The sequence below is a fragment of the Misgurnus anguillicaudatus genome, chromosome 11 (genome assembly GCF_027580225.2).
Source record: "Misgurnus anguillicaudatus chromosome 11, ASM2758022v2, whole genome shotgun sequence".
NCBI lineage: Eukaryota > Metazoa > Chordata > Actinopteri > Cypriniformes > Cobitidae > Misgurnus > Misgurnus anguillicaudatus.
The window spans coordinates 23394332-23421662 of record NC_073347.2 but is presented as its reverse complement, the minus strand read 5'-3'; the positions used below and the strand labels follow the sequence as shown (position 1 = coordinate 23421662).

General features: G+C 39.1%; 1 protein-coding gene across 4 annotated transcripts in view; it reads right to left on the bottom strand.

The window, feature by feature from the left end:
* zmiz1a (zinc finger, MIZ-type containing 1a) overlaps positions 1-22662 on the bottom strand; it is a 156204-nt gene extending 133542 nt beyond the window's left edge. The window contains exon 1 of one of the 4 annotated variants that reach the window (XM_055171100.2): positions 22404-22662. The gene's annotated coding sequence lies outside the window, so the exon portion shown is untranslated. The remainder of the gene's footprint in view (positions 1-22403) is intronic. The other 3 variants (XM_055171105.2, XM_055171099.2, XM_055171101.2) reach the window with 3 other exon arrangements.
* Between the last annotated feature and the right edge of the window lie 4669 nt (positions 22663-27331).

The window sequence follows — 27331 nt, the reverse complement described above, 5'->3', positions numbered from 1 at the left end:
GGATGCCTCCAGGGGTAGGTGCGTCTGAATGTGTATATCAAATTCAACCAATGGTGAGGCTTTACAACAAAGACTGGGTGAGACGGGAGCCAGGAAGTATATCGCTATCTGAAATATTGCCAAAGACGGCGTTACAGGGACGCAGGAGGTATGGCGGGGAGACGCAGCGTCTCGTTCCCTTCTCAGGGAATAACAGTTACATACGTAACCCGAGACGTTTTCATGTGTCAAACACAACTATGCAAAAAAGAATTTTGGTATGAATGAACATTCGCATACAGAAGATATAAGCATTTAAAGCGAACAGTTTATCCAACACTACACAGGGAATAATATGGATTTTTTCCAGAAAACTTTTATCTATGCATCTATATTTTCAAAAACTTCCCAGGGCCTTGAATTTTTTTCCCCCAAATTCACAAACTTTCAAGGATTTCAAGGACCCGTGGGAACCCTAAGCATTGAGAAAAATCTCTTACTGGCTACACTGATGCTATTTGGAAAAGTATAAAGACAACGAATAATAAAAATGTTAAAATATGTTTTTATCTCACACAAAAAACAATCGACTAGGGATGCACCAAATATTCGGCAGTCATTGTCGGCAGTTTGAAAGCATTTTTAAGTGTCTGAGAGAGATGCTTTTTTGTTATTTCGGCCAAGTAGTTTTGTTTGCCAAACATTTGGTGTCTCTCTTAAACCAACAAGACAAGACCCAATACATTTACATTTAATTCAACCAAAAAAACAAGCTGTTTGAAAGAACCTGTTCCTGTAGCGCAATTGGTTGAGCATTTCACTTGCAGGATAAAAGGTTGTGGGTTCAAATCCCTAAGGTAAATACACATACACAAAACCTTGAATGAAATATAACTTGAATGCACTGCAGGTCGCTTTGGATAAAAGCATCTGCTAAATGCATAAAGAAATAAAAACAATTTGTAAAAATTAAATCAGTAAAATATTATTGAATTGAAACCCAATATAAAAAGTATCTTATTACTTTAATAATGAAAACATTTAAGTTACCGTACTTAAGAATGTTAAGTCAGTAGTGTTGCTGTTTTTAGTTATTTACTCTCCAGCACCTGTGAAGACATCATCTGTGTGTTCTCACTTAATATTCAGGTGATAGCAAATGCCTTCCACTTCTGCATCAGACATTTTTTTACATGCACCATCTGACTGAAGAGGGATAAAAACACATCAGCAGAAAAACACACAAGTGGTAATAATCCTCTGCCCTCAATACTTAGCAAACTGAGCTTATCAGGAGCAACCACCACTCCTTTTAATAGCCAGCATGATGCAGTCCTATTCAGACAGGTTTCAGTTCCTGCTTTTTTCAAGAGCTTTACTGTAAGTGTGTATATGAATATGCATGTGGGTCTAGCTTTCTCTATTCCATGCAGGATACAAGCCAAGGTATCTGGATGGCACGCAAGCGCACTGATGCCTTTGCTCTCGTTTTGTTTTTACTAGCGCCACCGAATTACTTCTGCAGTGGTTCGATTTGTGAGGTTGTTTATCAGGCAGAACACAATGTGCTCCGTGTGCGACTGTGCCAGGAGACTTGAAGTGTCAATGATGCGGGCCTTCATTACAAATTCAAAGAAGCAAAAACCTAATAAAGTTCTCCACTGTCAGAAGCAACTCCCTGACATACAGAGCAGCATGCAGACCACAGGCTATGTGATTCAGCTGACCTTATGAAATCATGACCCATATGCACAGTGAATCATAGTGCATGTTGCAGGCAAAAACCTTAGTTTACATACAAAACTATGATGTCTGGAAACTAAAACATGTTAAAAGTCTCTACAGTTATTCTGTCGACAAACTGTAAAATTAATTATTTCAAGTTTTGTATACAGATAGTTCCTACACGAGCTTCTCTCTAAAGAGCCAAACATCCCATTATGAGAATTTCTGGTGTAAAAAATGAATCAGCATGTTTAAATCTTAACACCGCGTATTCAGATGTGCATTTAAGCAAAGCTGTGTCTCAGGAAAAGGGATTATGTAAATATTAGCTGTTGACACAAGAGCACGGCTATATTTTAGCTAACTGACAGGCTGAGCTGATGAGGAACAGGCGATAACAAAATCAGCCATGGACGCTAATGTCAACTGATGTAAATTGTCCCTCTCCTTCTCTTACAGCCATAGTTCAACTACAAGGATTGATCAAACAACACTCATACAACTTCAGTATAGAAAGAAAGGCACAACAAGGCCATAATTTAAAGAGAAATTTGTCATTTCTGCATCACTAGTGGAGTGGACAGTCCAACCCTAAACTCGCACATATTGGTTAAATGTTTTTATGTTCATCATCCCTAGCTCAAACCTACTGATGCAGCACAAAAATGGCACATTTCACCTTTTTAAGGTGCAATGTGGGACATTTACGGTACATTCACACCGGCCGTAAGCGTTAACGCTTCCCATTCACTTTTAATAGATGACATCATGCATTGCCGAACTGAATTGTGGATCCGTCGGCGCCGCGTCAGTGCTGTTGTTCGCGGCAGAAGTTGAACATTTTTCAACTTTTCAAGCGCCAATGCGTGCATCAGCCAATCAGATCGCCTTATGCAAATAACCTAGGCAGAGCCAGCTTATTACGTTTATGGAAGACCTGAGCTTGTGTTGCGGACACTGTGATTGGCCGTTGGCCACGCTTTAGACAAGCCTTCCGTCAAGCGTTAATGCTTTATGTACCGATAGAAGGATCTTTTGACAGAAATGCAATATAATATACATAACTATATTATCAGTGGTGTATAAGACCTTCCATGCATTGTTTGAATTACCTTAGAATGAGCCATTATTATTTACATACACCTCGGGTCCCCTTACATGGCAGTCGCAGTCATGTTTCTGGTAGCCCTAATCGGACAAACTGCTCTACAGAGTGCGTTTCGTCCCTATGTTGTCTCAGACGATTACTTGTTTGTCCTATGGCAGCTGCTGTAGCTTCTCTTTGCATTTTGAAATTGAGGTTGGTTGCAATTTGCAATCTTAAAGGGACACTTTTTTTAAATAGGCCCAGTTTCCAGCTCCCCTAAAGTTAAACATTTGATTTTTACCGTTTTGAAATCCATTCAGCTGATCTCCGAGTCTGGCGGTACCACTTTTAGCATAGCTTAGCACAATCCATAGAATCTGGTTAGACCATTAGCATTGCGCAAAAAAATGACCAAAGAGTTTCGATATATTTCCTATTTAAAATCTTGCCTCTTCTGTAGTTAGATCGTATACGAAGACCGACGGAAAATTAAAAGTTGCAATTTTCTAGGCAGATATGCTAGAAACTATATTCTCATTCTTGCGTAGTAATCAATGCCTTTGCTGCCGCAACATGGCTGCAGCAGGCGTAGTGATATTACGTAGCGCCCGAAAATAGTTCCCTTGGTAACTTTTAGTAGCCAACGGCACTGCTAAGCTAAACTGCTGTCGAATCTAAACAAGCTACACAACTCGTTACGTATTTCTGAATGAGGGACTTCATAGAACAAGGAAGACATCAGCCCGTTTTTAGGACAGGGAAAACAGCGCTATAGAGATATGTAAATTTTGTGAAAAATACTGCGTTTTTTTACACGTGAAACATGAACACATTTTATATTGCGCACTGTAAACACAATTAAAGCTTCAGAAACACTGAAAGAACAGGACCTTTAAATTGCATTAAACTGTAAATAATTTCTTAGGCATTGTGAATGAAAACCATGCGTGTCCCTTTAAGTTTGTAAAGTATTAAAATTTTTTATTTTTAGGTAAACTGTCCCTTTAAAAGCAAGGTGTGAATTTAGAGTGATGTTTAATTTGTGATACAGTGTAAATCCTTTTATGGTCAACATGCCTTGTCAGAAAGCCAACGTTGGAAGTCCAAAAGGCATTCCTAAATCAACACAAAATCTGCACCTATGCCACCACCCCAGACACTCAGGGCACCACATATCCAGACATCTTCATTATGTGAAATTCAAGCTTGTTAGTATACATCAGCCGGCCAACATGCTTACTATGGCTCAATATCCAAGTCGCAAGTCTTACTGCATTTCATGCTAAAGGCCAAACAGAGGCAGACCTCAATGCTCTCCTACAGAATGTTCTAGATTCTGCCCCAAGGCCACTCAGGACATTATCATGAGAACTCACAGGAAAGGCCATTGTGTTTACAAGAGGCAATTTCCTCCTTCAAATCCTTTTGTGTTTCCCTGTTAATGCAAATGGACCGGACGCCACACGTCTCCGCGAATAGATGAGAGGAAAACCGACTCTAACTTTTAACGGGAGGGATCCGTGCGGTACAGAAACCACTTACGCGATAACGCCGCCTGAACTATCTTTTAAAATGTTAAAGACCTCTTGGTCTAGCTTGAGATCCTGGTAACTACTCATGGCTGTGAGCATCAACATGCAGCGCAACCTCTTCCTCATACGTCACTGTATCGCCTGAGGTAAAGGAAGGGATGCGGAACACGCGTTGATAACGTCCCACAGTAAATCATGTAAGAGGTGCTTAGTCATGTCATGAGCAGATATCAAATATTTATTACGCTGCTCGCTTGAACACTTGATCCTGATTGGTCAACTGCACACAACTTTTTATAAGATGATTGTTACAATGTATAACCCTGACAGTCGGTTTCTTACATAACTGTGCTTGTTTCATATCTTTCAAAGCACTCTATAAAATGATTTCAACTTATGAATATTTTAAATCTATTTATTTACTTATTTGGTAAGTAGCCCTGTAAATCCTGATGCCGGAGACCCTGAGGCATCTTTAACTACTAACCAATAAAGAGAAACTGCTTTCTAAGAGCCGCATAATTATTAATCAACACTTCACTCTTATAATGTGAAACACTAGCGACGATACAACTACGACAAGTGAGATAACTCCCAGCATGGGCAAAATTAACTCATTTAAATGAAGAGAATCACTACAAACCACTAGTGTATTTGACAGATATAAATCAAATTGAGAATTCAAACTGGTGACTGATATTTAATGTGCCACCAAAATACAGAAAGTGCTTTGAATTATTGATAAGCAGGGAGCAGGACGATTTTAAACAGCTCTGCTCCCCATCAATCATTCATGCGCTTTCCAGCGAAAACACTTCACTCCCTCAAGTGTCGGATCTCACTTAAAGGTGGAGGGCCTATGCTCAGATATCTCACTTCATTTGAAGGATTAAAATAAACCAGACAATTAGGGTTTGTTTTCACTCTTGAACAAAGCCTGGGTCGCAGCTTATTGAATCTCTAGATGCTCTGGTAAAACTGTTTTTAAATAATGCATAACATTTATTAATTTGAACAATTGTATTTTGTGTGGATTATCAAATAACTAATCTGCCACCAATTTTCCACCCTGTAAACCCACTTATAAGTATACCTATTTTTATTACCGTATTTTCCGGGCTTTAAGTCACACTTTTTTCACAGGTTTGCGGGTCCTGGAACTTAAGTTCAGGTGCGACTTATACGTCAAAATTTTTTCATATGAACCAAGAGAAACCATTACCGTCTACAGCCGCGAGAGTCCGCTCTATGCTGCTCCTGTATTTCGGTAATTTAATGGATTCAGTGATGCGGAATGACTTCGGGACCTTTTTGACCTTGATTTGGCTTGTCGTGTTAATTTAGCCTATTCGGCCTCCAAGGGTATGTTCTGTATGCTATTGTGTATTGTAAATAACTGTTAATGTTACTTTAACATGTACGGACACCTATTCACCCTGCTGGTCTGGTCTGATCATTTTCTAAATAAACGCGACGTATAGTCCAGTGTGACTTATATATAATTTTTCCTCTTCAAAACGCATTTTTGACTGATACTCCGGAGTGACTTAAAGCAACACCAAAGAGTTTTTTTACCCTAAAATAACGTTTCCAAAAAAGTCAGTCGTTCATCCACTCGAAAAAGGGTGAACGGCACTTTCACATTCGCTTTGCAGCACTCTATCGGGCAAAACCACACTAAAGAAGTTTCCTACCGTCGGGTCACGGTCCTGTGGTTCGAGTGAAAACTACAAAAACTTGCTTTACGGCAGACCTATAATCCAATCAGAGCCAGCTTTGCTGCAGTAGGCTAAATTATTTACAACAGTGGTAATGGACAATTCCACTTCCAACCTATAGGGGGAGCAAAGAGCAAAAACTCTTTAGTGTTGCTTTAAGAGTCCGGAAAATACGGTAATTAGTTGGTGACTTCCTGGCTGTCTTATGGTTCTTTTCCAGTATGGCTTACTTAATACTTTAGTATTACTTTATTTTTAGTATGACTTTACCAGTTTAGATTTCAAGTAAGCCAATACCATGACATGTAAACACTGCAGATCACCGACTGGTCAGAGAGAATCATCACTACCTGCGTCATTGCTTAAATGTAAGATTAGCTGACCCTTGTACACCGTCGCGCAAACCAAGTGATGTCAACATGTGCGCTTTGTTGCACGAGTTTCCAACGCGTTTCCAGTTTACGGTTATGTCAGCAGTAGAGGCGCTCTAACTATAAAGGTAAGTCTGTTATCCTACCCGCTTTAAAGTGGTTCTAAACTCCAGTTGAAAAGCAAGCCGAGATGTATTGTACTACAGAAAAGTGCCATTGAAGTCCTGTATAATTAAATGCAACTACAAGCAACATTAGTGTGAATGTTTACAGTGTTTAAAAGAAGATTCAAAACAGACCGCTTTCTAAACACAACACCATTTCAGTGGACCAATTAAACCACCCCCCACAAAAAAAATCAATAACAATAAATAGGTAAAATTCTACATTAACTAGTAAAATCAACTACTTAATTGTTGGATTATTACTTGATGAGTAAGCCAGCCGTTCTGGCCCACCCATCATACACAACGCATTTAACAACTTTTGTTAATTGTTCATTTGAAGTTAACAAGGCAAACATTTGCTAGTATGTCTCATTACAAACCAACTATATCAAGAATGGGAATGAGTTTCCCATTAGGCAAATATTTTCTATTAGGTCAGGCAGTCATAATCAAACTGAACGCTCGCTCTCTATCTCTCTCTCTCTCACACCCACTCGGACTAATGGAACACAGAGTGACTCTCAAAGTCTTTTGGTGCCAATCTTTCAATTAACGTCTGTATACAAGTGCTTTCTGGCCTGGCATCAAGACATCAAAGGCTGGCAGCCCCTTAGCGATGAAGTCTACCTTCCAACATCAGAGCTAGTCATTGTCTTCAGTCGTCAATGAAACCTACAAACTATGGGAAGGCAACCAAAATTATTCGGCCGAAAATAGCAAAAAATGAAAAAGTGAAAAAGCTGAATAAATTTTACTGAATAATGAGGTCTTTGATGACGCGATCAACAATCAGCGACAGCAGTGCGAAATAAAAACTTTCTAAAATAAGTAAAGTTGTACAATGACAAACACGCTTTTATTAAAGTAGAAATAAATAGTTTATTAAAAAAGTTTCTTAATGCATAGTAATGAATATGTTATTTGCATCGGATTAATATCCATTTATCGAAAACTCATTTATGGAGTCAAATGTAAATAGAACTGTTTTAGCAAGTTTTTTTGTGATTGTTGCGGGCAAAAATCCTTGACCTTGCAGCACTTTTTTTTTTAAATGCAATGGAATATGGGGGGTATTTATGCAATGAAATTGCGGGAACTTGCAAAAATTGCGGGAACATGCAAAAACTGCCGGAACTTGCAAAAACAGTTTGTAGCTTGTCAATGATGTTCACGTCACATAATCACGTCACTTCATAGCGTTCCCATGGCAACAGGGGATATGGCTGTGTTTGTGTGAAGTAAATGATATATGTGATTTTTGCTACGAAAATGCAGAGATTATAAAATCATGCAAGCCCTGCATATGTTGCGCACGAAAATCTGCAATTTATGCTGCGAAAGTGCAGCGTGTTTGAAAAAAATATGCCCACATATATATGCGGACTTTATAGGGACTGCATATAATGACTACTGGAATGTTAAAAAAATTTCATTGTTAAATAATGTGAAATAAATATAGTAAAAAGGACATTCTGAATGTAACTTGTGCAATAGTGAAAAAAGTGGCAAGATGAAACATTAAAAAAATTATTTGGTTATTCGGCCTTCGGCTGATATTTTCATTTTATTCGGCTTCGGCCCAGAATTTTCCTTTCGGTGCATCCCTACTACAAACATCAGGGGGTTCCTCTGTCTAGAAAATGTAAGACTCAGGAAATGAAGAGCTTAGATGCAAAAGTCGCTAAACGCCATCTGTGTCAAAAATGAGATGATGATATTAACCGAATGCTCTCGGTGCGCATTATACGTTCGTCAAATTCCTTTACTTCAATTCTGCTTAATCCCAGCCTCAGGTCATTCAGAAATATGGGTTTGTTGGCAGAATCCATTTTGCAGCGAAAAAGTCAAATTTGTCAAATACCAATGAAGTAACATTTGTGAAAATAAGGCATTTCAGTTACTGACTAATAACCTATTCATTGTCATTAAAGTGGAATTACTAAACCTAAACATAAATAAAAATGCTAATTTACATAAACATAGACGCACTTAGAGGGTTTTGCATCGAAATTACCTAAATATACAGCTGATAACACCATAATTTCTCAAAGGGACAAACTGTAGTCAATAAGGTTTTATATATATACATCTTAAGCAAAGTGCCACGTCCCTTTAAACATAAAATTTTAAACTGTCTATTCAAAGTTTAAAGATAAATCAATACAACGTCATGACAGTGCTGACACACTCCCTGTCCCTCATCCAGCATGCTCTGTTTTGAAGGAAAAGGTTACTATTACAGGGTGGAAACGTCAATGATTTAGGGAACCCCTTCTGAGGTCAAAGCTTTCCTTAGACGTCAACTGTTATTCTGAGCTCCAAGGCTGTGACTAAGCTCCTGTACTTTTCCTGCCAGTATAAGCCTTTCCTTCTCCACATCCATTGATTTTGTCTACGGTCTGAAATGACATTTCAGCTGGATTCTGTTATTGCTTCTGATTTGTCTCCACAACAAGCAAATGACCTTTGATTGAGGATAATAGCTGAAAGCACTCTTTAAGTGCTGCACCCGTGTAAGCTTTCCTGCTACTACACTGTACACAGATTACAGTAAAGAGTTTGAGTGTTTCTGCTTACTGGAGAAGAAAATAATGTTTAAGGATATGATATCAAGACACACATTCTGAATTTACAACACAACAGCCTGCCTAAACAATTTTTAACTTTCACATTGAACGGATTGTCTGTGGGTAGGACGGGTTTAGTTTTAGTTCCTTCCTCTTTCAGCAAAGTTTTATGTAAGTTTAGAGCAACCAAAGTAAGCCAACACTTATCAACCACTTCCACACCACAGACACAGTCTTTAAAAAAGGTAGACCAAATATTTGGTGGGTGTGCTGTTATGTATCAGTCTGACAATGGTCCTTCATTATTATATAAAAAAAAGGGGATATTATTGGGAGAACTACAGGAAACTATGTGCATAATCTTTGTCTTGAGCAATAAATTCATGATAATTTATTACACACCCTCCAGACTTAACAGGTCAGGGCATCGCATATATAAATGTGGTTTTAAGAAGTTAAATCGGCAGTGATACACCACAGCTAATTATCTTTGGAGACGTTTTTGACAGCAATTCCTGTGCAAGTAATCCGTCTTGGCTATCAGCCAGTCATTCTTATTTATTCGCTTTTGTTCACAGTTGAGTCTACAGTAAAACATAAGCAGAAGTCACTTTAAAATGGATATAGACAATCAACTGTTTATAATCTAACTGTGTTGGTTATTAGCAGACACATTTAACAAAGTACCTAATAAAGGCAATTAAATGTTTGATGACTAACAAAACATGACTTCAGAGTGACCCTTTGAATATTCAAAAATAATAGGGCTGCATAACAACTAATCGCAACTAATCGTTTGCAGAATAAAAGTTTTTGTTTACATCATATATGTGTGTGTATTGTGTTAAGTATTATTAAGTATTAAGTATTCATATTTATGTATAATATAGTATACATATATACATAATTATTATACACAATACACACATATATGATGTAAACAAAAACTTTTATTCTGCAAACAATTAGTTGTGATTAGTTGTTATATTTAAATGCTAATTTCAAAAAGAACATCCACAACGTTTATAATTCACATACCAAAAAAGTCCCACAGTTTTACAACGTCTGTTTACCACCCATATGATTATCTATGTTTACATGTAACGTGATTAAATTGTTTAAATGTATATCATTTACATTTATTACTGTCTTAGCAAATTAGCATCAAGAGTATAGGAGGTGTTAACCCCTACATAATACAACAGACATGGTTTTCTGCGTTTGAAGTGCTTAGTAATGAGCTTATGCAAACATGCAATATTGATCTTTCTGCTCTTCTATTCTGAATGCCTTCTATAATAATTTCATAATCCATCGGGACGTGGGCATCTCGCCAAACATGTGTCACGACTTAATTAGCTATCAGAGACGGAAAAGCCTGCACCTGTGACTGACAGGCCCAAATGCAATCTGTCTACACTGTCTTTCTCTGAACAATACTTTGCGGGGAAACTGAATAAACAAAATGTCAGATTCACTTTTGAGATAATTCTCGAAAGCCTGAACGAATCATCAAATGAGAGATAATGCTCCGCTTTTCTTAGAGAGCAGAAACTATCTAGGAGGAGTATTACTGTAACGGGACATAATACCCAAGTTATCATAATCATATTTTCCAGCACAGATAAAGACTCGAAACAACTAAAATTTAAACCGATGTTTTACTATTGTTACTTAAATCATCTGAAATCTAGTTAGGAAGCAGATGTGAAACAATATCACATGCGTAATTTCCAAAAGAGCAAATTTATCACCATGCAAACAGTCTTCCACACTTGTGACAGCTTACTAGCTTCCTCCAACATCAATATTTTCCAAAACTGAGTTTTCAGCTTGAATTGTTACTCTGTCAGACGAGCAACTCTGAGAAATTCCAGCAGTCTCTCCTCCCTCGCACTACAAAAGCAGAGCTGGCCATCAGCTTCCAGGAACCTCAATCCCTCCCTGAGTACAAACATACGCAATTTCTCTCTGGTGATTAAAGTCAACATTAAATCAAGATGTACCCTTTTTACTTTCACCCTTCAGAGCAAACGCATAAATAATGAAATACATATATTGGCCTTCAGGTATAATTTGCCTTTGTAATATCAAAATGTTAAAACTTGTGCAGCCTTATACATCTGGCTCTTTTGTGATGTTCAATGTCGACTTTTTACAATTTAACCATTGCTCAAAAGGCCTTTAAAAAACAAGCTCCACCCTACGTTTTGTAAGGGATCCCATTTGTAAAGTATGCACCCAATTTTCTTGAACACATCCGAACATCTTATTTCAGTCTTTTCACTTATTTGGTCAAACACTAAAAGCTTTTTTTCTATTTTCGGCCAAATAGTTTCAATTCACAAACATTCGGTGAATCCTTATTGAATATCCTGTTTCACCTAGAAACTCATCAGTGTTTTCAAGTTTATGTTGACTTTAGAGAATAATCATTTTACAACATTTTGCACATGTTCATAATATTAACATTATATTTGCGCATTTGGCAGACGCTTTTATCTAAAGCGACTTACAGTGCATTAAAAATATACATTTATTAGTATCTGTTAGGGGTGTAACGGTCCACGTATTCAGACCGAGCCGTTGTGGTACATGACTTCCGGTTCAGTGCACATTTACCGAATGCAATCTTTACCAGTAGTTAAAGGCGGAGTCCACGATGTTTGAAAAACGCATTGGAAAATGAGACGGGCCGACTACCAAAACACACTTATAGCCAATCAAATCAAATCAAATGCCTGGGTTGCGTATGTGTGGGGCGGGTCTATCAACAGAAGGTCCAGATTCTATTGGGGTAGGGGCGTGTTTGTTTAGGTGATTTCAAATATCAACATTGGCTTTCAAACATCGTGGACTCCGCCTTTAACAGTAGGCTTGTTTTACGTGTGAACATACTTCAAATCCCAGTTCCCACATGGGCATAGTAAGTGGCGGACCGCAAGGTTGTTTAGCAAAGCCGCTAAGGCAGAATGTGTCTTTTTCACTGCGCTACTTTTCCATTGCTTTTCTATGTAAATACGCGCTAGATGAACGTGTTTGAAATTTACGTGCAAGTCTTGCATCTTTTGTAGTGTCTCTTTGAGTTTTAAGATGCCATGTAAAGCTAAAAGTATTTCACATTTTCCAAGCAACACATCCATAGACTGTAAAAAAGATGGACGTCGCGACACCACTTCCTTTCATTGTAATGGACTGAACGCAAAATGTCCAACGATGGGCGCTGACATGTAACGCAAAAACGTCAGTTTGGAGAAAGGGCATGCGCAGAAGGAATCGTCCGTGGAGCCCGGAGTTGGAGCCGCGGTACCAAACTTACGACCAAACGCTTGCACGCCCAATTCAACAACACCACTTGAACGTCTCTTTTGCTTGCATGCTAAAATAAGGTAAGTTAAATACAACTTATTTTGTTGATGTAAAATAATTCAGAAATCAAGAAGTAATAGTTAGTTATATCTTCAATCTTCCCTCGAACTCCCGAGAGTCCGCCTAGAGAAGCTGTCAATCACAAATGTCAATCATAATGACACGCCCCGTTTCTAAAGCATCAAATTACTAGCTTAAATGAAACTTATCACAAAAATGAACAATTGAACAATATATCAACATGACAACAACTACCTTAGAGGACCAAAACCATCTTTCGGAAAATTTTATTGGAAGTGTAATTGACACAAGTCCTGTTCGTATGCATGGAGAGGGCGGGGTTTATGAATTGTCCTGCAGCCAACCACCAGGGGGATCAAAGAGCCAGCAGCTTCACTTTTCAAGATGTATGAGGCACACCCGAGTGCAGCTCATCAATGTCAGGTCCAGAACAGTGGACCAAACAGGAAACCACAGATGGGACAAGAATTGCAAAGTTTTGTTTACAGCTACAAGTTGGCATGGTATTTCTCCCCCCTAACTATGCCAAAACTGAATTGAACCAGGACTTATAAACCGAGGTACGTACCAAACTGTACATTTTGTGTACCGTTAAACCCCTAGCATCTGTGCTTCCTAGGAATCGAACCAATAACATTTCATACAAAACAATAAATATCATTTTAGTTCACAGTTCCACCAGTACAGGAACAATAAAGTCATTTTTGTCAAAAACCTGACTTTCTTGCTGCTGCTATAAACACGTAAAGAAATAAAGAAGCTCTGTTATCCTGCCTAGTGTGTGTACTGACAGTACGTCAGCTCAGAGTGACAAATGCCTGCTGCCACGCTTGATGCCAGCCACGAGTGGCAGAGGGAGTGCAAAGCAGCACAGAGATGTTTATCAGACAACAAGCCGAGCTGATCTTCAGGACATGATGCACTCTGTCATGTTCCTGTCAGCCCAAACCAGTTTTGCTGGTGAGTGACACTTTGAGTGGGTCGATCCTCATGTACTGATGTTCACCCTATTTGACCTAACTTTAATACATATCGTTCATACATAATCTACATTTTCAACCTTATCATTGCATCTGCAACTGAAAGCGTTGATCCAAATCTGCAATAATCCAAATTAAATCTGGTGAACGTTCATTTCTTTTTAAAAGCAAAAGAAAACAAGCGCAGAGCCAACTTTTCCTTTCAGCAAACAATCCCGACACACAAAAGAAGTGAGCCTTATCTTTACCGAAGACGAGCAAGACGCAAACAAACAAAAAAGAAGAATCTTACATTTGCTCAGGAGATCAACTTAATTCAATAAAAAAGCTTTTAGCCATCATAATGATTTACAAAGTGACGAGTCAAACAGATTTACGGCGACAGCCTAAAAGAAACCCAACACAAATACAATTACTATTCACGTGACTGCCACCACCAACCCCCTCCGCTCGCGGGAGGTCGAGAACGGGAAACAAGCCACAGACGCGGACCCCAAGCGCTCTCAATTCACCCTTTTAAAAGAAGCCACCACCAAATGGGGTGGAGAAAAAGGCTGCCATTGTGGAAGTCACTTAAAAGTGACAGACATTGGTGGTTTGCTACAACCCAGCCACAATCATTATTCAATATCAGATGAGCTGACAAACCTTAGCCAGAGGGCAGTGACGTGTGCTAATTCTTTAGACACCAGCTGCAGCTAACAACACAGGGCACACCGCCTCATTATAAGGGTCAATTCTAGACAAAACACTGTTGTTCTTCTGGCTAAATAAACCGCTTTTATTTTAATATAGAGACAAAGAGCACAATTGACCTTGATGGTATAACATAAAACTCTGCTTGGAAATATGCTGCTCTACATTAAAACACGCTGATGTAGAAATCTCAGAGCATGATTTTTGCCATTTAACACTTCTTAGAGAAGAGACCCTTAGAGGGCGTTTACACGATTTACATTTCAATTGTAAATTTGCAAATTTGAAGGTGGTTTGCCAGTGCATTTGGAGTCCTGAGAGATGGGTTTCAAAGTACAAATTTTTGATAATGACGCCTTGTCGACTGTGTAAACTACATAAATGTGAATTTTTGATAACGGTGACGTCATGAGCGAGCATAACTAAAACAGCCATGGCGGCCTACAGGACTGTGTTTGTGCTACTCAAGTACTCATACTAAGTTTATTAACAAAGTTTACAGAAATTTGGCACTACCCCAATTTGGCATCTACCCCACTGTTTGTCTTAACAAAGTTGCCTGATGCTTTCCTTGTCCTGATTGTTTGTATTTGTCACTCATAAAAGAATCTGTATGTGCCCAGGCCCATAGACATATACGTAGACGCCTCATAGACAGACCTTGCCTATCGGAGCTGACGTATCAGCGCAGCCGCCATCTTGGATGGTCCCCAATGCGCCCCCCCTGCAACTACAATGTTCATAACACAGTTTGGTTACACGTAAGTAACGTTAGTTACAATGACATAATAATATAAATTGTAAAATAACTAAAATTATTGTTCAATCTTACATGTGAAAGGTAATCCCATGCAATCTGGTATCAATACTGCACCGGTTATATATACAAAATACGGGCATAGTTGCTCGCTCTTCGTTGATTCCAATTGCTTGATAGCGTAGAGTGAGAAGACACAACCAATATGGCGGCGACGCTGGATTATGTTCCACCACGTGATGAAGCGTCTACGTATATAATGTCTATGCCCAGGCGTGTAGTGTTTCTTGGCATCTACTCTGGCCTGGCACACAGAGTATTTATTTGTCTTTGCGGATCTATGTAAATGTGAATCTTTTTGACAGCGCTGTTGTGTGTGGTTGACACTTTTCAGTTTTTAATACCCTGTTGTCGTGTAAGCATAGCCTTTCAGAAGAAACAAATCCTTTAAATAGCATGGTAGCATTTCCAAAAACTGTGTCCACACCAAAACCAAGTCAAAAGCCAAGCCTACACTCTAAAAATGCTGGGTTATTTTCAACCTGTTGGATTGTAATTTAACCTATGTTGGGTTGTTTCAACCCAAATTGATGGGATGTTTTAACCCATTGTTGGGTCAAATATAAACATTTTCTGGGTTTGTCCCTTTTCGACCCAAACATAGGTTGAAAATAACCCATTTTTTTGGAGTGTACACTGCCAATATGTATTAATTAATAAGATTCTATCAATTTCAGATGCAGTATGTCCTACCTTTTTCTAATAAGAACACCACAGCAATACTAAATGGGCTCTAACGTTAAACAAATAAGCATGTACATTGTGGCTCTTTGGAAGTACAACCATAATCTAATTAATAATAGTGCAGCACGCAAGCAGCGGCCCTTGCACACATGTTCGGCTGGCTTTACGCTTCCCACCTCCCCACAAACAAACAACCTGCTTCGCCCGCTGCGGTTAACGATGGCTATGGCGTGACATGAGTTTGAGGCCGGCGTCCTCTTGAAAACAGACCTACATAAATGTTTGTGTGGGTGTTGGCAGCGATCTGGGTGGGAATTCTCTCGCAGAGGAACCCTCAGGGCACTCCGGATAGAGTTTCCACATTCCCAGGTCACAGATTCTAAAGAATTCCAAAGACAATCGGAGAGACGGCCATGTACAAAAAAAATCATCAAACAGGGCTGGGCAAATCAAGCCAAACTAAATTACATTCCTTTATATTGATCAGATGCTCATGATGTCCTAAAACGAGTGCTTGGCCAGGGGAAAAACATCTGCCTGTTATTCCCGGTCTGCTTTATCTCATCTGACGGCCGGCGTGCAAATTTGAGTTGGCATGTGCCATACGTCCCTGGTGACTACTTATTGCAAGCGCAGCGTCGGGAGCTTTCTGAAGCACCCTTGGAGCATCACTCCACTGGCTCGATCACGCTAATGCAACAACAGTTTGCCTTGATGCTCCACGTCTAACTCGCGACTCTTAACATCAATGTGGGAATACAACGGAGGTCGTGCTGTCTTTAAGGCACACCAGATTATTACACCAGCAGTGGGTTAATGCGCAATTAAAACATTTCATGTGAACACTGTTTGCTTTTGTATCAGCAACAAGCTCACTGCATAAGGATCGCATTAACAATCTCAGCGGCCATTAATGATAGATTGAACACATGTAGGAAATAAAACATACACTACGAGTTGTTTTTGTCTAATAGATGATAAAATATCTTTGCTTCTTTCCAGGTTTTCCCAAAATTTTAAGGAACAATGATATCGCTTTTAAATCATATAGCCCAAAAGGCTTAAGCTGTTTGTCAACAGATAATTAAAAAGCACTGAGAGACAATGACAAATACTGTTTGAAGATGATCCCTGGCAAGCCCCACACAGTGTATCATTGCTGTCTCTGGAATACACGATTAGTTTAATCTCATTACACCAATGATAAATGATCAGAGCAACAATAGCTTCTGTTTTCTCCGAAGATGCATGCAAGAATGAGGTACGGAAAAAAATCCGGGTTTAGTTTGCAATATCACTTATTCTTATCTCTGCTTCTTGGCTGACAACGTTATTGTGCTAGAATTCACAAGTCATAAAAGTTAACATTTCAATTTGTTATGGCACAAATGAACTCCTGACTGCTTGGAAAGAAATCTAATTGCTTCTGATTTCATGTAACCCATTCAACATTAAATCAAGTTGGTTTTTCTGTTGATGGATTAAGTGGAAATTGCTACACCAAACCTGCTATTTCACAAACCCCTGTGGGGTTTCTAATATGATTCTTTATCTGAATAGCCTAGGTAGAGAAATGAAACCACATGAGGTCGAAGGGATGAACAAGAGAGGAGGGCCACCAAGAGTCAGTCTTGCTTATGAAAGTCATTTCAGAGCCACGGGCCGCGACCCGGGCGCACAGCACTTTCCAGAAAAGTGGTGCTTGCCGTTGCGCGCCAGTATGAGCTCGGACATACACGCGCAGACAAACGCTTACGCGGTTCTGGATTTATCATGCTCTATCTGGCGGCAAGTCTGCACCGGCGCACCCTGAACGTCTCTCTGTTGCCTACAGCTGTCACCTCATGAGCTCTGTACGGATGCTGTGATGCATGAAGCGTATTTGTGGAGCGAGAGGTGTGCTCTTAGCTTGAATGCATTTTCGCTGCGAAAACCGCCTTGAATAGTTAATGACTGCTAAAGAAAGCTTCGGTCCTACGGCTTATTTTGATATGGTGGAATCTAGATTAATACATTTATAGCCAAACGTGCTTTATCACTGTGATGTATATGATACGTCAAAGCAAACTGCTTAAAATGCAGAGAGAAATTGGCCTACTAAGCCATATTGCTGTGATATTACATCATTTCTATACATCAACCTATGATATGTGTTGTAACAGAAAAAGTGTTCTCGCTGTGGACAAGCAGACTTCAACATAACATCTGCCTTTGTTAACCACTCGGTTATTGATTTAAAACTAACTTGACAAGTGTTTCTGGAAATCACTGGTTGAGCGATTAGGACATAAACAATATAAGACCTCATCGGCTTACAGTCTTTGATACTATGTTCATATATATCCTTGATTGTGTCATGCATATTTATCAAAGTGCAAATGCTCACATTTTAGACACAATGAGCGAAGTGTAAATCTTTGGTTGGTGAGGCCACATATGGAAACTTCACTATCCCAAATAAAAATACGAATGCATTGCAGAAGTTTGGTTTCAGACGGAGCGCAGAGATATTTGGCTACCCGCATTTGGCAACATCGCAGAGGTGAACTTCCCCATATAACTTGCATTGCATAGAGTGGGGTAATAGTAGATGAGATTTATATCTGTTTTACAAAGACACATTTATGTGGCCATGAAAAGCATATACCCAATCATACTGTAATCCAATCAATCAAGTGGCATTAAGTGTAAATAGACCCTGTATATCCAAATATCCATGCAAAAACATCCCATGTATCCAAAAATCTAAATGGAGAGAAATTCAGGAAACGCTAAATAAACAATTTTCTGCTTAATATAAATTCACCTTTATCCTGTGACCCTAAGGGATTTGGTGGATCTGAAATGAATTTAATTCATCCATTTGTCAAGTTCTCCCGACATCTCGCAGTTGCCTTTCATTCAGCATTCATTTAGTCTCACCTTGCGCAAATGTCTGAGTCAAGGTTACGCGTGCGTGTCATTCTGCGTGCCGTACCGCAAATCCTGCTTCCTCTACAAGCTGAATTTGGATGAGAAATAATATTTATCCTCCCTTAGAAAACCTAATTAATTTACTTTGTCAGAAAACATGTATGAATCCCTCGGGCCATGTTAAAAGTAATTGCACGTCCCTCTCAGAATCGCAGCGAAATATCCCACTCACAGAGACCGCAAGACTCAGATACAATGACAAGGTCCAAGGCTTCCACATGGTGGCATTTCGATATATAAAATAAATGGAGATGTACAGGTCGCAGTTGTTCTTGCACACAGTCGAAATCATTGCAAGCAGGTACAAATGCTTATTAAATAGGCCCTGAGTCTTTATTTAAAGTACTAAACCATGCACATATTTAATTCTCAAGACAGAGCCTGATCTTCTTAAGCAACCCTGAAGTAGCAGTGCTAACAGTTTAATATGGAGAACATGGCTCAGTGAATAAAGACTCATTTGCCTCAGTCAAAAGAAAACAGGTTGTGGACAATATGTTTGTTTTGCTTAAGCTGGATTTGCAAGGCACACAGCAGTCAGACTTCAAAGCACTGCATGCTTTCATTGGCACCAAAAAATGAAGATAATTGCTTACGATCATGCAAAATTGTCTGTGTAGTGAGGACATTTTGTCCTATAGTGCAAAATAGCGAGCCCTCATATTGAAAAAGAGTAGCCAGGTGTCGTTTTTGATTCGGAGTACTTGCTCTAGCAGACAGAAAAGGGGATACAGTCATTGTGGCATCTTCTGGTGCGTTCATTTTTCAAAGAACGTCAAATCAAACATGCATGAGCCCATGACAGTGTGGGACTGGACTTCTCTATCTGAGGGCAAAGCACTTAAAATTGCAGCAGCTAGCTAATGCGCAGCACGTCGCATCCCAATGCATCCATGGTCGCTTTGTCAGCTTGAGAGTTGGAGGCAACCTTCAACAAGCTTTCAACTTACGCAGCCTGGAAGCAGATTTGGTCCCACACCACTTTCTTTCAGATGCCTTTAATTAAAATCAGTTCCTTTCTTACTGCTTTACCAAGGTCGTGAACTGCTGGATGAAACAGAACATCATAACCATAAGTCTGCAAGGAAATCACAAAGCATTACACATCAGCCACGCTGAAATAATTTCCCGTTCGTTGTAAGCTGGTCACAACCCCATCACCACAGAAATGGAAGTGCATGCGCGCAAAACTAGAAGGCGATTATGTAGAGGTAAACACTTAATGTGAACCATTAAAAAGGCCATCAATGGATTGTAAGTGTAACAAATGAGTGCTATGCTGATCCACGGTGCATCATGTGGATTCAGAAACAAAGCCTGACTGAGGTTCAAGAGTGGGCGTGTGCAGGTGGCAACTAGACAACTGCTCTGCTTTATGATGAATGAACGTGGGCCAACTATTTCACAATCGCTCACCACAATAGTGTACTAACAGTTAAATGTCAAGCTGTCACAACACTGATTAGTGTGCAGCAGGTATAAAACGCTACAATATATTTTTCCGTCCGTAACCAATAAGAAAAACAGTATTAAATGCTACAAATATGAAAAGAGTGAGTGACTTTCTAACTCTGCTTTGGCCCTAAATTAAGTCATAAACACTGAAAGACTAAGCTGTGTTTTAAACTTCTATAACTAAACTTATAGAAGGTGAATGACACTGGTATAATCTCTAAACACAAAATTACTGTGACTCAAAATATACTCTCATGTTATTGTTGATAATATTGTACACCGGGATCGTCTCGCAATTCCCACCCTTAAATCGCCCAGTGAATTAAGCAAGCTTTTGTCACACATGCCAAAAATTTGAATGTGAAAGGGGATCATAGAGACTACGCTCCTAAACTGGACAACCTTGAATGCATTTGTTAGGCTAGACACAATAGAGACACAAATGCGCACAAACAGCCACTGATGTGAGCATTAATGACTAATAAACCTGTTAGTGAATAATTCAAGTGTAAAATCTGATAGATGATTTTGACAATGTTAATTTGCTCAAACACCACATCTAGTCATTCATTCACAGTCCATATTGACATGCTGTAAACAACGTTTTCAACAATCCTTTGCACGTTTAATCCAGTTATTCTACATTAATCTCTATTAAATCCTGTGCGAGACATCTTTAGTGCTGTTTACAGAATGACTTGACTTCTATATGTGTCTTTACATGAATGTGGATAAAGCCTCTGCCATTGGTAATGATGATTCTCGACCTGGGGCCATCATAAAAATAAACTCTCTCTACTTTACCCACATTGGTGGGTAAATGTGTGGTTTTATAAAATACATACCAACAGATTCTTCACGAGACAAGAATGCCAGGCTTGAGTATAGGTTCAGTTTTAGGCATTTGCAAAACATATCCTTGTTATTGTTATGGTACCTATCGCAACAATGTTTACATGAACTAACACCAGTTACTAGGTACTTTCACCTTTGCTCCATAAGCAATCCACACTGAAGTTTTTACATTATCAGTATTCACACAACCATGTAAACATTGACTGTGATTGTACAGTCCTGAAGAAGTGACCAAACTATTGCCATCAACTTAGACTAAAAACACCTATATGAATGCATATTGATTGTGTCTACTATAAAGAACTCAGTTAAATCATAAAAATGGTTTATTATGAAATATGGGAAACAAAACAATATCATAAATACAACAACAATTGTAAATTGAAACTGCTGCTGTAAATTGGTAGCTTAATCTGTACTGGCAAGACGTATCTTGAAATGATTAAATATGAATAATTTCTATCAAAATCTGAAGCATTAACATGACAGGGTAAGGCGTGGGTTAGGCTTACTAAAATATGTTTTTTCGCTGGTTAAAGTACTTAACAAGCTCATTCAATCCAGCATGTAAGAAAACCTCTTTGCTTCAAAGTCGTATAATTTCCAACCTGCCCGTAAGAATCCCTCTTGTTAACTGGTCGCACAAAAACAGCCTATGGATAAACGACAGGATACTTGGGGTGTGTGTGCGATATTGTATCTTGCAATACGTGTGACAGGATTTGATTGAGGAAGCGTTCAAGCATTTAACATTCAAAGATGCGGAATGTTACAATGTATCAGCCGCGATCGTCTGAACGCGCTTGCTCAGATTTGAAGAAGCCGTGTTACTAGAACACAGCATGGCACACATTACATTTCAGCACATGGTTGAACGCATCGTTTCGTTGTACTTATCAAGTACTTAAAATACAATCGCACCCAATCATAAATAACCTCTATGTTGGCATCGTATTCATGACTCGTGGCGATTTAGATGTGCCCATCTATGCCAACCAAGCGTCCACCGCATGACAGTGCCCTCTTCATTTGAACAATACAACACATCAGAACGATATTGTATGCTGTATGTAAACGCTGGGCTTCTCCGGTTAACGTGCACGGTTCATTGAACCAAATTCCGCGTTAACACCGCTGTCCAGGAAAAATGCTCAATAGTGCGCGATTGTTGTTTTGCTTCGACACACATCGCGAACATTTCAGTTAGTGCAATTCAAACGAGCTCGTTTCCTGCGCACAATACGTGTCTGTAAATCTTAGCCATACTTTGGCGAGTCTTTAAGTGACTCTATTGTTAGCTGGGGTTGGCGCTAGCTCGGCGGCTACGGATTCGTTTCAGTGCAATGCATAAAAGCGTTTCACAGTCCCGAGGTGTAAAAATAATAGGAAAACACACGCAGAACTTACTTTCAGGTCCGATCACAGAACAGCGCTGAAAATGCTCCTGGGTTTAAAGTTGCGTCCCGTTTTCTTCCCTCGCACTTTGCAAACACTGAGAAAAAAGCGCACGGCGTTTCGTTAGTGTGACTGTCTGAATCAACTAACGTAGCGCACGGCAAGTTGAAGTGTCAAATTACACGGGCTATTCTATTACCACAGAGCCATGCTTGCTGGCTGCTGACAAAATGCGTCCCAGAGTCGCGTAAAGCGCTCGAGCCATTGGAAGACACGCGCTACAGACACCAAACGGTGAGTGCACATGAACGGACTGGATTTACACTCAAGTGCCAGTTGTGTTTTACTTACGCGTTTTGTTTACTCTCTAGTCCAACGTGGAAAAAATACTATAGTATACATACATTAGTCTTTCTATAGTAAACTGTAGTGAATTGTAGTATACTGTATTTAATAGTGTACTAATTACTACACGTTGTCCATGTGTAGTACTAATATATTACTGTGTAGTAACTAACTAGTGAATTGATAAACTGTTGTAAATAGGCTACTGTTGCATACTTTAATATTTACTGTTTTTTAATGTAGTCTATAGGAATTTTACTTCAACCTACACTATTGTAAATACTGAGTACGCTACATAATTTTTATTATGTGGAGTTTAATACCTCTGAGATATCATCTGGCTTTATTTATAATGTAATCTCATCAAGTCGACTACCTTACATAATTTTAAATGAAACGTGCTTGTTTTTTATTGACTTAAATGCATTAAAAAAACATCTTAAAGTATAATTAACGTAATAATTTTCTCTGTATGGACACAAGGGGGCTTTTGTATTCATATTAAGTTGCTATAATTAACTGGATAATTTAGCTTCAAAGACAAAGAATTTGGTTAAAAACGTGTATTTGATAAATTATATTTAGTTAAAAAATGATCATAGAAAATATATTCTCATATAAATTTTCCCTCCAAATAAACAAACCCATGCACTCTTTCAGTGAATGAATGGAATCGCTCCGTGTTTTGCGACTCGCCGGTCTCCGGTGGAAAGCTCTGAATAACAAAGACATGTTTGAGAGCAGCAGCGCCAGGCTTGGCTGAGTGGTGACGTCAGGGAACAATGACTCTTCCAACAGTGGCGAGACACCGCGCGCATCTACTGTGTGTGCGTGTGGAGGGGGTTGTCCGCGGGTCCGTGCGTCTAGTAGTGCATCAGATAGAGTCACACACTTTACGGACTGCCTCATACCAAATACCACCATGCTTAAATGACCTACGTCTCAAAATATGAAAAACACAGCCTGGGATTTTGCAGCTTGTTTATTTCCCCTCTTGACAGGAGCAAGGCACTTTATTGGATACCATTGCCTTCAAACTATAATTCACTAAACTAAATTACAATGCATTGTTTTAATTATAGGAGGATCATAGTGCTTCTGTAGCACAATTGGTAGAGAATTGCAACTTAAAGATTCAATTAGTAGAGTATTGTTTTAGAAACGCAAAGAATGTGGGTTGATCCCGGAAACACATGAATTGCATACCTATAGTTGCTTTGGATAAAAGCTATAGATGTAAATGTGGATCACTACGACATATTATACTGCGAGTCAATTATTAGTAATTATTTCCAAATGATGTGTATTTGACATTCGTAGCTTCTCCATACCAAGGCTGTTGACACGAATGCGTAGCTCATTCTCCGAGCACTTTGTCTCAAGGACACTTGCTCCTGTACAGTTATCTAAGTTGGCAAGGATAAATCTAGCAAGATGACATCATTGGTCACAGGCAGTCATTCATATTTATTTCTGTCCTGTTCTTAGAAGGAGATGGCCATCCGCCGAATGACAATTTAAAAGGCTACAGTCAATGTCAAAGCACCTCTTCCTCAATTTCATCCATTTTTTCCATCACGTTTGCCACTTATTGTGTTCCTTTTTCAACTTCGCTTTGAATCCAAATTTGGTATTAGTTCTGACTGGTTAGTTTATATGTGTCTGTTTGATGAGCACTTATGCCATTAGATCTGAAGTACTTCATCAAGTCCTGACTTTCAAAGTGATTTAACAGATGCTGTTGAATTTTCTCGATAGAATGACTGGTGCCTCGAGATGGCTTTTTGCAAAGATGGATATCCCCATGTAACGTCAGTATCAAAGCATGGCGTTGGTAATGCTGAGGACCCCGGTGTCTTTTGTGATTACCTTTTAAGCTGCTTGTAATATCCTGTGTTCTGGGCCATTAATCATGTTTTTGTGAAGTCCTTCAAAGATGCCACGGTTCATGCGAACAAAATCAGAGGCAATCAATGAACAGCACACTTCAGTTCAAAGCTGGTTGTTGTAAGAGCTCCTAGTGTTCACGGATAAACCCTCGACTCTTGCGTTCTGAGACAATATGACCAGATGGCTGCCAAGAAGATGGATGGACCTTAGGTGGAGTGACTTAGGCTCGACTGAACCCCTGTATAATTTTATACATAACCTATCTTTGGCAGATGCACGAAATCAAAATGGATTTCGTAAGGTTTGCATTTGAGATTTGACAGGATGAGTGTTGTGCAATGTGTCAGGTGGACCCCATATCTGAAGATGTATCCAGTTTTTGCTTTTCGACTTGAGCTGACATGAGTTGCCTCAATCCAGAGCACCACCGCTCAGCTAATTCCCTGACAATCACATGGGAAATGATTGATGCTGCTGGGACTTCATAGCTACATGATGGAAGGAGAGTTTCAGTTCTGCTGACATAAGCTTTCACACACAGACTGAGCGTTCACAGATTATTTACAGCTCCTTTACACAGCGCTCTATCGCCCTCACAGACCTCCTTAGAGGAAACACAAGCGACTGTGCCAAAGCACCATTAACTGGGTAGGTGTAAAGGATATTACAGAAGTGTAAAACAGACAATGAGAGGAAATGCAGATCAAGGGCATATAAATGAGCGCCGCGCACACAAAGATCAGCCCACACGGAGAAAGGCAGAGGTGCACAACGTATTTGACAACAAGACACGAGAGAAATCCGTTTAAGTACACTATTGATTCCCTTTAGAGCACAGCCGCTGAGAGTAGAGGCAGGAGAGAGAGGGAAAGAAAGAAAGAGGGAGGGAGTAAAACAGATGCATCTGGCTCTCTGTTTGCAGGAGTGGAGGAGGAACTCACTTGTGGAGAGTCTCTCTCTCTCTCTCTGTCCCCCTCTTTTATTTCTCAGAAAAATGTGAGCCACGGTGGATAAAGCAGACAGGCTGTACCCCATGCTGGCTGGCCCGACTGGCTTTGGAGAGGGTAGAGGCAATCAATGTGAGCTCACAATAGAGTAGGAGCATTCAGAGAGCTAACTGCTCCCTCAGGCCATGTAAGAAGGAGGAGAAAGGGGGTGAAAGAGGGATCGAGAAGGGAACGTATGGAGATAAAGACTAAAAGTTTGGCTAATTTGAAACTTAATGAAGAGCCAATGGTGTAGCTGGTTATTTTCACCTCTGTAATGTTTTGACAGCACAAACGTTTGAATCAAACTTATATAACAAGCAATGTTTGGTTACTGATGCCAAATGTTGTTGGATTATTGTCATTATGTATTAATAGGGTGGTTACTGAAATAAAGAAAAGAGTATTCAACCTGTCATGGGACCTTATCGCAGCCCTGCTCCATGTCTGTAAAAGAAAAAAGTCATTTTAATGAGTACAAATAACTCCATTTAATTTTTAATGTTGATACTTTGTAAAAGTTAATACTATGCGTGTGGTTATGCTTTCTTTGGTTATGTGTTTGAATTGCAAATCCACAAAAATGAATTTGTGCCACTCCCTTGAGGTTAATTTTAACATTTGAACTTGAGAGAGATTCAAGTTCACTGTTGTATTCTGTTTGGTTGTTAATTAGGTTCATTACATGACAAGAAACAAGTTTTGTGAGAAGCAGAACCTGCGGCCTGTTGCATACACATAGCCGCTAAGTTAAGACTGTCTTAATTACTAGCCTGACCTACTAGCAATTACTTATGGCTTACCAGTCCTACATTTATACTTTATAAATTAAATTACGCCGATATACATTTTTTATGATTTTAAAAAGTTTTTGAAGAAAGAAATTAGATGACTAAGTTGTACGACTAATCTAAGCAGTTTATGCAACTGGCCACTGATGGCTTAAGATGCTTATTGACAGAATGACTGCTGTGGCCGGTTGCATAAAACTTTAAGACTAGTCTTAAAAGTTAGTCATGAATTTTTTTCTTCAAAACTGATCACTGTTTTAAGTATGTTACATAGAAAGGTAGATTGGTCTAATTTAAATCCAAATAATAAGACTGATTAGCCCTAACTAATTGCTAGTTAGTCAGAATCATTCTTAAGACGCAGTCTTAACGTCAAGGCTATGTTTATGCAACCGGCAACTGGACTTACTGTGCAAAATGTATAGAAACGGCATTGATAGGCTGCACATCCATCCCGAAAGAACAAAAATATATATATATAAATAAAATACAACGTTCAATGATAAAGCAAAAGAATAGAAACCTAACTACTGTATATAAGACAGTGTTATGCACCTTTAAAAGATGATGTTTTCTGTTCTTCAAGAGATGACAGTAATTGATAGTGCTAGCAATAATCAAATAAAAGAACTAAACAATTTTCCATTGATCCAAATAACCCTTTCAGTCTATTGATTGCTGGTTTTTAAATCAGACATTCTCTAATCTCTCAGATTTACTACTTGTCTGAGCATCCTTTTGATATCTAAAAAGCTTTCCAATATTTTTCAACATTTGCTTCATTTTTTAAATATTTTGGAATGCAAACAAATAGTTCCTTTTATCTGGCTTTATACAGTACTTGCATGATTTATGCATTTCAAAGTAAATCACTAAATATACTTAATATGTGTTCATTCCTAATCTACATTGTATTTGCCAATAATTG